This window comes from Pinus tabuliformis, chromosome 9 (assembly GCF_031772625.1).
Source record: "Pinus tabuliformis cultivar Carrire ecotype Pingquan chromosome 9, CPIR1, whole genome shotgun sequence".
Classification (NCBI taxonomy): Eukaryota; Viridiplantae; Streptophyta; class Pinopsida; order Pinales; family Pinaceae; genus Pinus; species Pinus tabuliformis.
The window spans coordinates 983,932,379-983,944,789 of record NC_142307.1 but is presented as its reverse complement, the minus strand read 5'-3'; the positions used below and the strand labels follow the sequence as shown (position 1 = coordinate 983,944,789).

Sequence of the window (12,411 nt, the reverse complement as noted above, 5' to 3'; positions counted from 1 at the left end):
GCAGACTAGGTGTTTGCAAGCAGCGTGGCGCATATACTCAGGGGCGCGGCGCACACCCAGGTCGCGGCGCACACAAAGCCAACCCTCAGTTCATTTTTTCAATGGGCGCGACGCACACCCAGGGTGTGGCGCACTGGGTTTTGCATGCGGCGCACACCAAAAAAGGCCCGAAACTTGTTCCAAATTGCATCAAGTCGCCTTTGAAACCCCTAAAATCGACAGATATGAGAGCATCTGTGAGAAGTATAGCCTTTCACTGTTCTTCTGGTGGGCGGGCATTCATGGGAGCGTGGAAAATGATATTTGGTTTACTTTTCTGTATTGGTTTCAATTCAAACACCCTCTTTGTCAGGGGAGCACAAGAGCCTGGCCGTTTCTGCGCCACACTCATGCAACCTTATTATTCTAAATATGGTTGCCAGGAATACAAGACTACAACTGTAGATGGCTTTCGGTTGGGAGTTCAGAGGATCTATTCTCAGGCATTCCCATCTAAATCCAATCGAAAGAGTCCCATTTTCTTTAACCATGACGTTTTAACTGGTGGAATCTCATGGGTGGTGAATCCCCTTGATTAAGATGATGTGTCCCTTGCGTTTGTTCTGGCAGATGCAGGTTATGATGTTTCGATTGGGAATGCTCGCACCACGAGTTACAGCTATGGCCATGAATACTTGAAAGAATTAGATAAGGCATACTGGGATTGGAGCTCGGATGAATTGGCAGCCTTTGACCTTCCCGGCATGATGTACCTGTGCACAACATTACAAACTGAAAAGTTCATCTCATCGGCCACTCTCAGGGAGCTCAATGCGCCCTGGTTGCTTTAAGTGAAGGGCTTTTAGTGGATATTGTGGACAAAGTGGCATTATTGGCTCTAGTTGCTTATGACTCTCATATGTTTTCACCGATAGAAGTTGATGGAAACGTTCTAAATCTACTTGAAGACTTCAGAATCTATACAGAATAAACTGCTGCCTTAACATTTCTAGAAGTGGGATGTCTGAGACTTCAGAGGATACCTCAGCTAAGAACTTAATTCATTTAGCTCAATTGTATAAAGCAAACAAGTTTCGGAAATATGATTATGGAGCTGCAGAGAACAATCAGAGGTATAATTCCATGTATCCTCCGGCATATGATCTGTCCAGAGTGCCCACCCAAAACTTGTTCGTCGCTTCTGGAGGTGCACATGCTCTTGCAGACCTACGAGACGTGGAAAAACTGAAGTGTGAGTTGAGAGCAGGATACAAATATGTTTTCAAACCCAAATTTGCCCATTCGGACTTCATCTTTTCCATCAATGGCAAGGAGAAGCTCTATGATAGCGTCATTGTTTCTTTTTTTAGAGCTAGATCTTTTAGATTGATGCATAATAATTTTTCCAACTAAAAAGTAACGTTTTGATTACTTTAATAAGGATGTTTACATGGGAAAGGGGGCACCAGATTTTAACGTGTTGATTACCTTGATGAGCATGATACGGTGCCTCTTTATCTAATCACAAGGCACCCAACTATCAAAACAAAGTAACGACAAAGTGAAGATGAAACAGTTAAAGACCGAATCGCCTACATTTAAAACAAGGACATCTGTCATAACAGAGGAATAGAAACAGATGGCCTATTCTGTCTTCAGCCACGATTTCATGGAACCAACACTGCAGTTTTTTCATTTTAATTGGTCATCGGAGAAATCAAAATGTACCGCTGCGTCAGTTACTGATTGTTGGATGTTCATTTATGTCAATAATGATTAAACAATCCCCACTTTGGGTCTATCCATTTCCTAATGGCAGAGATTATTTATTGTATGAAAGATCGTTTGTAAAGAGGAGGAGTTCTGGAAACAGTGGGAGAGGTGTGAAGGAAAACTTCACTGTACAGTTTTTGACAGGGATTTAATGAAAAGATACAGCTTTGACTCCTGAGATTCTTGTGGTGTGAATTTAGCATTTGTCTTTTCTTTTGTTTCATATGTAGCTTGTTATGTTTCACATTTCATTTCATAATCATTTCTAAATGAATACTTTTAAGTGAGAAGGGCAGAATCCAGTTTACTGCTCTGCCTTGGGAAGGTATTCATGTTCTGTGTTTTCTTCTGTTTGATAAGGATTCATCTATTGCCCTTGTCAACCTCTCAACAGTCTTTTCATTCCATATAATTTCAAAATTGAATGCTAAATTTATTGCCTGTCTTGCCTCCTGAGATAATCTGTGTCTCAGATTTAATCTCTCTGCTCATGCTGTTCTTGATCCCACGCTGCCCAGAAAACCCAGTCATTTATCAAAATACCCTCTCTTATCTATTTACTAGCCTAAAATCAGTTCCCATTTTAAGTCATCTCGCACCCTATTGCTCATTTTATCGAGATTGACTGGAGAGAGCCCTCTCCTGTCCTTGTAGGGCTAGCTACGAGGCTGAGCTTGGTTTGATGTTGCCTCGAGTTTTGCCTTCTTCAGCCTGAGGCAGATTTGAGTGCTAACATAGTGGCGACCATACTGGGGAAAGGAAAATGGTTTGCTTGAAGATTGTGTTGCCCCAGTACATATCTTGAGTTCAGAGCTGATTGTTGATGGTGAAAAACGATCAGACATAAGAAGACGGCTGAAATCATTCACTTGGAGACTCCATTCACTGAAGAATCCAGCAATCAATCCTTCATGGTGACTCCACTGCAGAGAGATCAGTAGCGGTAATATTTTCAAGATGGATCGGATTGCAAGAAGATACGCTCCCATGAGCCGAGATCACATCCCAGGTTTTCCAAATAAAATGCCCAAGGTAGATTGGTCAAAGAATTTTCCTGTGTTCAGAAATGTGGAAGGTAATGACGCTGCTCTTCATCTGGTGAAATTTCACATTCACGTGCATAAATTAAAGATCGATTTTCCTGAAGACTGTTTGATGAAAATGTTTATGGCTACTCTGGAAGACGAAGCCCGATCTTGGTATGAAAGTTTGCCACCTGCTTCCATTTATTGTCTAAAGGATTTTCATTCAATATTCTTTGAGAAGTATAAAGAATCTTATCCATCATTAAATTTAGTTCAGGATTGTTGCAAGCATGCTTATGGTTTTATTGAGAGCCTTGAAAAATACTATGAGGATGATAATTTTATGGACGAAGAAATCATGGAAGCATTGTATGAAAATCCGTTTCAGCAACCTACATAACTCTTAGAGGAAACTTTGCAGCAGGATCAAAATCAGCAGGTTAAAGATTTCCATATGACTGAAAATGATGAAAAAAGAAGTACTATTTCAGATCTGGTTGAAATAAATGAGGATATGCAGGAAAATGATGTTCCAATCTCCGAAAATGATGATGATAAACCAGATCGAGAGACGGATTGTGATGAGGAAAAACATGTTGTTCCGGATCTCATAGAAGAGAATTGCATTGTTGAGGCTGCCTCAAATGAAGAAGACAGAGTTACAGGCCTAACTGCCCTCATCTCATCAGAACATAGCCTTCCTACCAAGGTAATCTAGTCAATTCATGAACAACAAGAGGATATCTTTGTTCAAGGAGGTGAAAAAGTTTCTCTGGATGAATTTATGATAGATGACCGAAATGTCATGCTTGAGTTTCACAAAACATATGAAGTTTCTTTTATTATGATTAATGAATGTAATGAGAATCTGGATGTCATATCATATGAAGATAACCTACAAGATGTTTAGACTACCGAAAATCAGACCATTCACGATGCCATTTCAGATTCTTCTTCCTATGTTTCATGTTTTGAAATGTTCTTTGAAACGAAGAGCTGCTCATCTACTTGTTCCAAATTTTTTGAGGACCAGGAGCATACTCTTATTTATGAAGAAAGACCAGAATCAAGAGAAAAGGACACCTTGTTCTTTCAGCTGGAAGTAAATCTGCATGTTTTTCAGGATCCAATGGCCAATCTATTGCAGTCAGCTGTGAAAGTGTTTTTTGCAGTGTTCAGTGATGAAGGAGATCATGGTCAACTATGTTTTTGGATGCCCAGTGATCAGTTTGTATTGTTGACCAGCAAACCTGATCAGGGGAATCAATCAAGAAGGCATCTGCTTGATTGGTTACATTGGCATTTTGATATAGTTTGATGGTATATTCTCTTGCAAGAAATGCAGGTGGTCATGTACTACCACCAAGCTTTAAGTTTTAAGTTTAGTTCTTAGTATTTTGAGTTAGTTTGTTAGATTCAAGTTTTTTCCGTCATGTCAGTTTGCATTGAGTCAGTTTGAGTCAAGTTTCAGTCAATAAATTGAGTCATGTTGGTTTGTCGGAATAATGGACTCCATAGCCCAATGGACGAAGGCACTATCTAGCTCTCCTAGAGATCTGATGTTCTTGGCACCTCCATGGAGCGGCAGCTGCCATCCCAATTGGAGCCAATGTTAGACTTAGTCTTGTCAGTCCTTTGTCAGAATCAAATTCACCAAGGTTCATTTCTCGTCATTTGCAGTCATCAAATGCCATTTTTGTCAAAAAAAGTCATTTTAATTCTGGAGTCCAGGGTTTTGTCTCCAGAAGTGTGAAATAACGCTTGCAGGCTAGAGGGAGGCTCAATAAGTTTCTTATTTCAAGAGTTTCATCATCATTAATGCTCAAAGATATTTCTTCTTCAAAACTCTGTTTTGAAGAAGAAATTGTCAAATTTTTTTTATGATACACTCCATTCACAAAATGAACTCTTGGCAAATCATCCTAATTGTCGAATATACAACACGCTCAGCAGTTTGGTGGAGTTTGATGGTTATTATCTTGAAAGTGAACCATGTGTGGCTTGTAGCTGTCCAGAAGTGCCTTATACAAGAATGAAGTTGGACAATCTGAAATCTGAGACCAAGTTCACTGACAACTGAAACATTGTCAAATGCACAGGTAGCCACACTATCCAGAGTGTCACGATGACTGTTCATGTTGCTCGTCGGTCAAAATCAGTTAAAGTGCTCAATTTATATTACAATAATAGGCCTATTTGCACTACAACACCATGGCACACATTGGGTGGGATTCATGTTAGCACCAACGGTTTTGACTTGGCTACTATGCATCAGAGCGATTGGCCTCTATAATATTATTTGCTGGAATCCGCATGTACATCGGGAACTCTCTCTATATTACATGTACAACTTTTTAAAAAAAGGGAACAACGAGGAAGTTGGATGTCCTTGGGAGGCATTCTATTGTGCATCACTGGTTCAGAGGCAATGTTTGCAGACCTTGGGCACTTCTCACAATTATCAAGCAAGAAATTGTCAAAAAGCCCAAAAGAAAAGCCGAGTTGAAGTCTGGAGGGATGGAAATGCATTTTAGAAGGGCAGACTGGGTGTTTGCAAGCAGCGTGGTGCATATACTCAGGGGCGCGGCGCACACCCAGGGCGCAGTGCACACAGAGTCAACCCTCAGTTCATTTGTTCAACGGGCGCGATGCACACCCAGGGCGCGACGCACTGGGTTTTGCGCGCGTTGCACACCCACAAAGGCCAGAAACTTGTTCCAAATTGCATTAAGTTGCCTTTGAAACCCCTCAAATCGACAGATATAAGAGCATCAATGAGAAGTACAACCTTTCACTGTTCTTCTGGTGGGCAGGCATTCATGGAAGCATGGAAAATGATATTTGGTTTACTTTTTTATATTGGTTTCAATTCAAATACCCTCTTTGTCAGGGGAGCGCAGGAGCCTGGCCGTTTCTGTGCCACACACGTGCAACCTTATTATTCTAAATATGGTTGCCAGGAATACAAGACTACAACTGTAGATGGCTTTCGGTTGGGAGTTCAGAGGATCTATTCTCGGGCATTCCCATCTAAATACAATCGAAAGAGTCCCACTTTCTTTGACTACGGCGTTTTAACTGGTGGAATCTCATGGGTGGTGAATCCCCCTGATCAAGCCGATGTGTCCCCTGCGTTTGTTCTGGCAGATGTAGGTTATGATGTTTGGATTGGGAATGTTCGCACCACAAGTTACAGCTATGGCCATGAATACTTGACAGAATTAGATAAGGCACACTGGGATTGGAGCTCGGATGAATTGGCAACCTTTGACCTTCCCGGCATGATGTACCTGTGCACAACATTACAAACCAAAAAGTTCATCTCATCGGCCACTCTCAGGGAGCTCAATGCGCCCTGGCTGCTTTAAGTGAAGGGCTTTTAGTGGATATTGTGGACAAAGTGGCATTATTGGCTCCAGTTGCTTATGACTCTCATATGTTTTCGCCGATAGCAGTTGCTGGAAACGTTCTAAATCTACTTGAAGACTTCAGAATCTATGTGGAATAAACTGTTGCCTTAACATTTCTAGAAGTGGGATGTCTGAGACTTCAGAGGATACCTCAGCTAAGAACTTAATTCATTTAGCTCTATTGTATAGAGCAAACAAGTTTTGGAAATATGATTATGGAGCTGCAAAGAAAAATCAGAGGTATAATTCCATGTATCCTCCGGCATATGATCTGTCCAGAGTGCCCACCCAAAACTTGTTCCTCACTTCTGGAGGTGCAGACGCTCTTGCAGACCTACGAGACGTGGAAAAACCGAAGTGTGAGTTGAGAGCGGGATAAAAATATGTTTTCAAACCCAAATTTGCCCATTCGGACTTCATCTTTTCCATCAATGGCAAGGAGAAGCTCTATGATAGCGTCATCGTTTTTTTTAGAGCTAGATCTTCTAGATTGATGCATAATAATTTTTCCAACTAAAAAGTAACGTTTTGATTACTTTAATAAGGATGTTTACATGGGAAAGAGGGTACCAGATTTTAACGTGTTGATTACCTTGATGAGCATGATACGATGCCTCTTTATCTAATCACAAGGCACCCAACTATCAAAACAATGTAACGACAAAGTGAAGATGAAACAATCAAAGACCGAATCGCCTACATTTAAAACAAGGACATCTGTCATAACAGAGGAATAGAAACAGATGGTCTATTCTGTCTTTAGCCATGATTTCATGGAACCCACGCTGTAGTTTTTTCATTTTAATTGGTCATCGGAGAAATCAAAATGTACTGCTACTTCAATTACTGATTGTTGGCTGTTCATTTCTATCAATAATGATTAAACAATCCCCACTTTGGGTCGATCCATTTCCTAATGGCAGAGATTATTTATTGTATGAAAGATCATTTGTAAAGAGGAGGAGTTCTAGAAAACAGTGGGAGAGGTGTGAAGGAAAACTTCACTGTACAGTTTTTGACAGGGATTTAATGAAAAGATACAGCTCTGACTCCTGAGATTCTTGTGGTGTGAATTTAGCATTTGTCTTTTCTTTTGTTTCATATGTAGCTTGTTATGTTTCACATTTCATTTCATAATCATTTCTAAATGAATACTTTTAAGTGAGAAGGGCAAAATCCAGTTTACTGCTCTGCCTTGGGAAGGTATTCATGTTCTGTGTTTTCTTCTGTTTGATAAGGATTCATCTATTGCCCTTGTCAACCTCTCAGCAGTCTTTTCATTCCATATAATTTCAAAATTGAATGCTAAATTTATTGCCTGTCTTGCCTCCTGAGATAATCTGTGTCTCGGATTTAATCTCTCTACTCATGTTGTTCTTGATCCCACGCTGCCCAGAAAACCCAGTCATTTATCAAAATACCCTCTCTTATCTATTTACTAGCCTAAAATCAGTTCCCATTTTAAGTCATCTCGCACCCTATTGCTCATTTTATCGAGATTGACTGGAGAGAGCCCTCTCCTGTCTTCGTAGGGCTAGCTACGAGGCTGAGCTTGGTTTGATGTTGCCTCGAGTTTTTCCTTCTTCAGCCTGAGGTAGATTTGATTGCTAACAGTTCGTAGGGGCAAAGAGATTTGATATGGGTGGCCTAGTACTTAAGTGGGATAAACCCCACACATAAAAGGGTAAACACGCGAAGTTCCAACCTTTGTGGATTGGACCATTCACCATTGATGAAAAGCTTGGTTATAACACATTCAAGCTGAAATCCGCAGATGGGAGGATTGAGCCCCTTCTCGTAAGTGGTCAAGATCTGAAACATTCCTTTCAATAGCAGCTACATGATACTCTTCATGTAGAGTTTGCTTTTTTTCCTTTCCTTTTTGTATGTGTCAGACATAAGTGTTGTGTTATTCTTGTCCTCCCTTGTCATGTTGGTCATTGTATAGAAATAAGACCCTTGTGTAAAAATGCATGGCTTAAAAGGACTTTGTGGTGTAATCAAAGAGAAGTGTGACAACCACAACAGTTGCCTTTATATTGTTCTCCTTCTTTGTTTGGGAAAATTCCATAGGTTGAGCTAAGTCCAGATGGAAAATATGATTCATCCAAAAGGAGAAACTTGAGGGAACCTGTTGAGTCTCAAAACTGCCCTTTCCTTAGCTACTCTTCTCATTCCTTCTCTTTGTTTTTCCTTGAAGAAAATGCATCCCTATCATCAATAACCAGTATATATTGCCTTAAGTAGAAAATTTTAGTGATTTACATGTTATGCTTTTATGTTTTGCTGTTTGAATAAGTTTTTGTCTTTTAGCTACAGAATGCAGCCTATTCTGTAGCTAATCGGCCGTTCTACAGCTACTTTCATGCTTTAACAGGTTCCAGGTGTCAAAAGGAGAAAATAACTACATGGGCAGCTTGGAAAACATCATGACATGGATCGTGTCCTATTCACCTAGCCTAGGTCGACAAGGAAGATGGTACAAGACTTCGGTCAAAGGAGAAGTCAAACGTAGAGACCAAAGGCAAACATGACTCTGTTTTGTACACATTTCATAGCGATGGGATCCGAAACAACTTCCTAAACCCACAAACTCCAACAACCATCTGTGCAACTAAAACCAACAACCATCATCTTAGATTGATGTCTCCAGCAACTGAGGAAGAGAATTCCGTGTGCCTGTCTGCTACGTGTTTTTGGCTATAGCATATTTTTCTCCATAAACAGTTGTATAATTTTTCTATAAATACCTGTGTAAAGAATGCAAAACCAATTTGAATTTTCGCTTGTATGAAGCTCAAACTACTGCTCTGTAATTTTGAAAAATTCATTTCCTATTTTTAATATGAAGACCGTGTGATTTATGGATATCTGAAAGTGTTTCTTGGAGTTTTGATTGAGTACGCATAACCTGAGCAGTTGTAGAGGGCCCCTGCGCTGACTAAGGTTTCATTTCATTTTGTTTTTCTTTTATAATTAAACCGTGAATTCATCGTTTCTTAGATAGTGTTCATAACCATTTACTAACCTTGTTTATAATGCAGTCTTTATCATTTTCTTACTAACGCAGAATAACTTCTTTCAGTGCAGAGTAGTTTCTTTCTACTTTAATTTCTTTTTAGTTTTTATCAGTAGTTAGAGGTTGAATTCAGTAGCGTAGAATAGTTTGTTTCATTTGCTGTTTCATTAGTCTTTAGGCTTTCAATTAAGCTGATCAGTGCCATTACAGTTCTTGCCATTTTGTTACTAGTTTATTGACTCATGGTGTAGATGAATGTTTCTAAAGAGCCCTTCTAGTTGATAACTCATATTAAACTAAGTGGTTGAATACTTCATTCATGCAATGAGTCTTTTCTGCATTTTTGTATTTATCTTCTCTTAGAATAATGAAGTACAGAATTCCTCAAAATGTCATCACAAGGAGGTTTTTCTCCCAAAATTGAGAGGTAGAGTAACTAAGCACTTCATTTAGTTTTGCTTCCATAGTAGATTAGTTGCAATTTCATTTTTAGTCTTAGTATTTCATTTAGTTTTGTTTCCATAATAGATAGTTGCAATTTCACTTTCAGTTTTAGTATTTCATTTAGTTTTTGTTCTTGTAACAGATTAGACAATAATTGCAATTTCATTTTTAGTTTTCAGTATTCCATTTAGTATTGTTTTTTTAATTGAATAGACAGTAGTTGAAATCTTGCTTTTTAGTTTGTAGCTCATGATTTGGAAATAATGAATGATTAAAGATAGAAACTTTGTTTTTATTTCTTGATTAAACTTTGCTTCCAAATATTACTTAAGCTCTTTTTAGTTCTCATTTCTTTAGGTTCTTAGCAGTCTTTACAGAAGTTAGATTTAATATTTTGTTAAGTACATTGTACATCATTAGGGATTAAAGGATCAAAAACCCCCAAAACAACATAAAACTCAAAAAAAATGTAGTAAGAAGGGTCATCTATCACATATAGTGCACTACACTTCATCAGTTTACGATACCCGGATTGATAATTTATGTAGAGCAATTTAGGACACTAAATTGACCAAACATTTTGGCGCCGTTGCTGGGGAAGTGTAACTAGGTAGCCTTATCTACCCCTAGAGAAAGAGACTCTAGGGGTAGATTTATAGCTAGGGGTAGAAGTTCAATTCCCACAACTCCACCTACTCCACCAAGAGCAAGAAAAGACACACCTCCATCCTAGACTCATACTCCCAGCCATAGGATTCCTAGAATTCAAGGGGCAAAAACTCAATCAGAAGAATCTCCTACTTCATCTACCAAAACAGTCCTAGGAGAGAAAAATTTTGAATCTCCAACAACGGGGATAACCTTTTTCATTTCCACAGGAGAGCCTATTATAGTTGAAGAATTAGGAATACCCGGTGAGGAAGAAGAAGTAGAAACTCTCTCCCATAATCCATTAATAGAAGAACCAGAGGAGGAGGGAAAAACCTTGCAGGTTGAGCCCTATACCGACTTTGAAGAAACTAAAATGGCAGAAGAAGAACAAGATGGAGAATTCTCACTGTTTGGAGGAGGGGGTAGAGGGAGAGGTAGAGGAAATAATGGAGGAGGTAGAGGTAATAATGGAGGAGGCAAACGAAATAGGGAAGTAGATAACTCATTTGGATTCCCTATAGTGGATGAGGAAACACATACCACAATGAAAAATATCTCACCATCTGTCCTCCCAAACTTCTATGGGTCGAGAAGTGAGGACCCTGAAATATTTTTGTTTGAGTTTGAAGTCTTGTGCAGAACTTATGACTATCTAGAAGGCTCTCAAGAACTTAAATTGTTTCCTTCAACACTAAAAGGGGCTGCTTTGAAATGGTTCATGGGGTTAGTCATTCAATCCATTAGAACATGGAATGACATGAAACAGGCATTTTTGGATAGATACTTGGATTATTGTATGCCTACCAATCATAAAGATGAGGTGTTCAAAATGATGCAAAGAGAGGATGAAAACTTAGAAGACTTGATTGAGAGATTTAACTATAATTTGAAGAGAGCAACTATGAACAATTTAGATGAAGAAACTTTGAAAGCTCTTTTGTTAAAGGCCATTAAATATGAGTGGATAGATATCGTTAACATGATGGGGAAGGAAGATATCTCTCAACTTCCATTGAGTGACATAGGAGAACTATGTGTTCATCTCTCAAGAGGGAAATCAAAAATAGGGAAAGGGCCGAGAGATCCTTCTCTTGTTAGAGCAAACAAATCTGCAACTGGATCTATAAGTAGGGCAGAAATTGGCAATATGCTTGATGAGTTTAAAACTGACATTCTAGGGAGCCTTAGTGAGCAACTAGACACCCTTAAAATTCAAAACAAGCAGAAAATAGAGGTTGATGCTTTAGCCATTTTTTGTCCAAAATGCAGAAAGAAACATGCTCTAAGGGAATGTCCTTTAGATGCAAAAATTGTAGAAACTTGTATGATTTGTTCAGAAAGTCATGATACCAAGGGTTGTCCTTCAATCCCAGGTCTTAAGGCTGTCTTTCAGGAGGAAACAGTCCCAAATTCTGTAGAATCTCTTTGTTTTGTTACAAGAAGACCTTGGTTGGGACCACAAAATCAGGGATTTAACAATCAAATGTATCTTCAACCTTCACCAAACTGGAATTCTTGGCAGAAACCTTGGCCTCAACCTCAATCTCAGTATCAATCTCAACCATGGGCACAAGGAGTATAGAATCCTTATGCGAGATTTGCTCAATATTATCAATATCCTCCATCCTATAAGAATTATCCTCCCCCACAAAATCAACAACAAAATCAGTAACCACAACTTCAAAATAAGAACCCTCAACTTTCATTGTGATTTCCACAACAACCTCGACAACAAAATCAAAACCCTTAACTCTTAATGCCATTTCAGTAGAAACCAAATAAACTCCCTGCCCAAACACTACCAAACCCCAACAATAAAAACCCTTAGAATGCTTACATGGTAGAAGGACAAAAATTTCCGACTTACATGATTACTCCTCTAGATCTTAATGATTTTCAACTAAGATTTGGTAGGATATTAGAAAAGGAAAGACCTTCTGTAGTTATTCAAGAACAAGACACTTTTGAGGAAGATTCTCTAAAAGTCAATAAAGGTTTTGAGGGAACATCTTTCCAAAACCAAAACATTGAAAAAGGAAAACAAAAAGAACCAGTGAAAACAAATCCTATCATTGAGCAACCAACATCTACTTCTACACCTCCTTTTCCT

At 38.9% G+C, this 12,411-nt stretch overlaps 2 pseudogenes; both read left to right on the top strand.

Moving 5' to 3' along the window:
• The first annotated feature begins 224 nt into the window (after window positions 1-224).
• Window positions 225-1,392, top strand: LOC149152031 (triacylglycerol lipase 2-like; annotated as a pseudogene).
• A 4,159-nt stretch (window positions 1,393-5,551) lies between these two features.
• Window positions 5,552-6,704, top strand: LOC149152030 (triacylglycerol lipase 2-like; annotated as a pseudogene).
• Window positions 6,705-12,411: the final 5,707 nt, after the last annotated feature.